This window comes from Condylura cristata, unplaced genomic scaffold, assembly GCF_000260355.1.
Source record: "Condylura cristata isolate star-nosed mole 26May11 unplaced genomic scaffold, ConCri1.0 scaffold00029, whole genome shotgun sequence".
In the NCBI taxonomy this organism is placed as follows: domain Eukaryota; kingdom Metazoa; phylum Chordata; class Mammalia; order Eulipotyphla; family Talpidae; genus Condylura; species Condylura cristata.
Genome location: NW_004567130.1, coordinates 735,882 through 738,941, shown reverse-complemented (window position 1 = coordinate 738,941; position 3,060 = coordinate 735,882). Strand labels below are relative to the sequence as shown.

Genomic DNA, 3,060 nt, shown 5'->3' with positions numbered 1-3,060 from the left:
TCTTGGGCCCTCTCTGGTGGTGCAGCAAGTTAAGGCGCAGCACTGCAAGCTGGACTCAGCCACTCAGTACAAGTTCGATCCCTGGCCCCAGAGGTGATCCACATGGCACATTAGACCTCTCCTGTCTCACTAGCTGCTCTGCTCAGCAGTGTTTTTCAGTTGATCCGCCTGTTCTGTTCCCCACTGCCCCTGGTGAATCCTCTCAACACCCCTGCACCTCTAGCCTGTACCCAGTTCTGAATGCATAAATAAATCTTTAAGAAAAAAAAAACAAACTAGGCACTTTGCGGTGGCGCAGCAGGTTAAAGCACAGCACTAAGAAGCTAAAGGCCACTTCTGCATGAGTTCGATGCCCACTCCTGAGGTGATCCACATGATGTGGCAGACTTCTCCTGACCCACCCACTTCTCCCCTCAGCAGTGTACTTTGTTAGTCAGCCTGTTCTGCTTCCCACTCTGTCTCTGGTGAATCTTCTCACTGCCCCTGCACCTCTGGCCTGTGCCCAGTTCTGTACGCATAAATAAATTTTTTTTTTTTTTTAAGCAAAAAAAAGAAACCAGAAACTAGAACCATTCCATTACCTGTCATCCTTTCCCACAGTTCAGTCCATGCCAACCTCTGATCTACTTTCTCAGTGAATATGCATGTCTAGGTACCTAAAATAAGAGGAATTACATGTTTGTCCTTTGTGTCTGGCTTCTTTCATTTAATGTAGTATGTACTAGGACTTCATTCATTACATGGATAAACTGCATTTTGATTTTTATTTGCATTATCTGATGTAAGGATACATCCTAACATCACAAATAATAGGTGATATAAGGATACATCCAGGAGCCCATGTGTCTTGAAACCTCAGGCAGGGCATTGCCAACACCCGCAAGTACAATAAGTAGCATAAGGGCAATGCCATCATCCGTAAGTTTTCCCTTTAAAGGCCAGATAGGAAATGCTTGTTTTGAAGACCATATCTGGTATATGCTGCCTCGTGTGTGTGCGTGTCTGGCTGTCTGGTGTATGTGCACACATACATGCACATATGTGTGTACGTACCTCGTGCCAGATTGTGTGTGTGTTTACATGTACATACCTCATGCCAGATTGTGTGTGTGTTTATATGTACCTCAGCCAGATGTGTGTGTGTGTGTGTATACATACTTACATACCTCAGGCCAGGTGTGACCACAGGCTGTTGTATACTGGCCCCTGTTCTGGACAGATAACAGCTTTTATTTGGTGGTGGTGGTGGTACTCCTGGAAACACAAGGCTGCTTGATTATTTTTTTTTTTTAAGATTTATTTATTTATGCATACAAAACTGGGGTACATGCCAGAGATCCTGGGGTTGTGAGAAGATTCACCAGAGACAGAATGGGGAACAGAGTAGGCAGACCTATAAAGGGAAGTTGAAGGGAGCAGCGGGCAGGTCAAGAGAATTCTGCCTCACCATGTGGATCACTTCCAGGGCCAGGGATTGAACTCTCGTTCAGGCAGCTTTAGCTAGTTTGCAGTGCTGCGTCCTAACTTGTTGCACCATGAGGGAGAGCCAGGCTGCTTGATTTTGAACCTCTACAACAGACCTTCCACTGCTTAATACCTACTGGCACCAGGGAAGCCATGTCTCACCCTTTTGCTTTCATTGTAGAGTAGTAATTAATATTTTATATATATTAATATAATTACTTAATTGATGGAACATTATCAAGACATCAACTGTTGCATCCTTTAAAAATACTGTCTTAATATACTGTTAGTGTTTCAAATAAACTGATAAAGATATGATGTAATTTCACTTTAACTGTTGTAACTTTCACAGTAACAGTGTTTAAATCATTTGAATAAGAGACAGAGACTCTTTTTTTTTGAAGATTTTTTTTTTATACATATAAGAACTGGGGTACAGGCCAGGGGTGCAGGGCAGTGGGCTTAACAGGAGATGTCTGCTGTACCATGTGTTGTCACCACCCCACCCAGACCCCCACTGGGGCTCCAACTCATGTTGCAGTAGCTGCACTTGTTTCATATGGTGCTGCATTTTAACCCTGAGAATCTTTAATACCTATGAAGAGAAAAGTAAAATATAAAGACTTTTTTTTTTTATGCATATAAGAACTGGGATGTGGGCCAAAGGTATAAGGGGTGAGAAGATTCACCTGAGACAGAGTAGGGAGCAGAACAGGCAGTTTTATTGAAATTCACTGCTAAAGGAAACTGCGGGGAGACAGGAGAAGGCCTACTGTGCCCTCTGGGTCAGCTTCCTGGCTGGGGATGGAACTTGAGCTTTAGTGGCTGATGATAGCTTGATAGCCTTGAGACTTTAACCCCTACACCACCAGGGAGGCCCCTCAAGTCCTTTTATTAGTGTAAAGATTATCTTAATATAAAAAGCTCAACAAAGGACTTACAGGAGAGTTAAGGGAGTACTTTTACTTTAAAACTTTTCTTTTTTTCGGCTCTCCCTAGTGGTGCAATGGGTTAGTCGCAGCACTGCAAGCTAGCGCTACTGCTTCAATGCGAGTTTGATCCCCCGCCCTGGAGGTGATCCATATGTCAAGGCAGACCTCTTGATTCGCCTTGCTGCTCCCCTCAGTAGTGTACTTAGTTGGTCTGCCTATTTTGCATCCCAGTCTGTCTCTGGTGAATCCTCTCACCTCCCCTGCACCTCTGGTTTGTACCTCAGTTCTGTATGCATAAATAAATCTTAAAAAAGAAGTAAAACTTTTTTTTTCTTCAGTTTTCTCCAGAGATTATTGCTTATATTTTGTTGACCAAACACTAATTTAAGGAGGTACTAATTTATGCATTCAAGAACTGGGGTACAAGCCAAAAGTGTGGGTGTAGAGAGAGTATTCACCAGAGACAAGAGTGGGAACCCGAAGAGGCAGTTCTTCAGAAATACACTGCTGAGTTGAGCAGCAGGGGAGACAGAAGAGGTCTCCTGTGCTCTGTGGTTCAGTTTGTTGGCTGGGGATCAAATCCAGTGCCCAGAAGTGAATGAGCTGAAATTTAACCCCTAGACCACCAGGGAGACCCCAGAAAAATTGCCTTTTTTTTTTTTTT

At 43.5% G+C, this 3,060-nt stretch overlaps 1 protein-coding gene across 2 annotated transcripts in view; it reads left to right on the top strand.

Moving 5' to 3' along the window:
- The window catches only part of SBNO1 (strawberry notch homolog 1 (Drosophila)), a 54,840-nt gene that overhangs the window by 44,567 nt on the left and 7,213 nt on the right, over nucleotides 1-3,060 (top strand). The window lies entirely within an intron of this gene.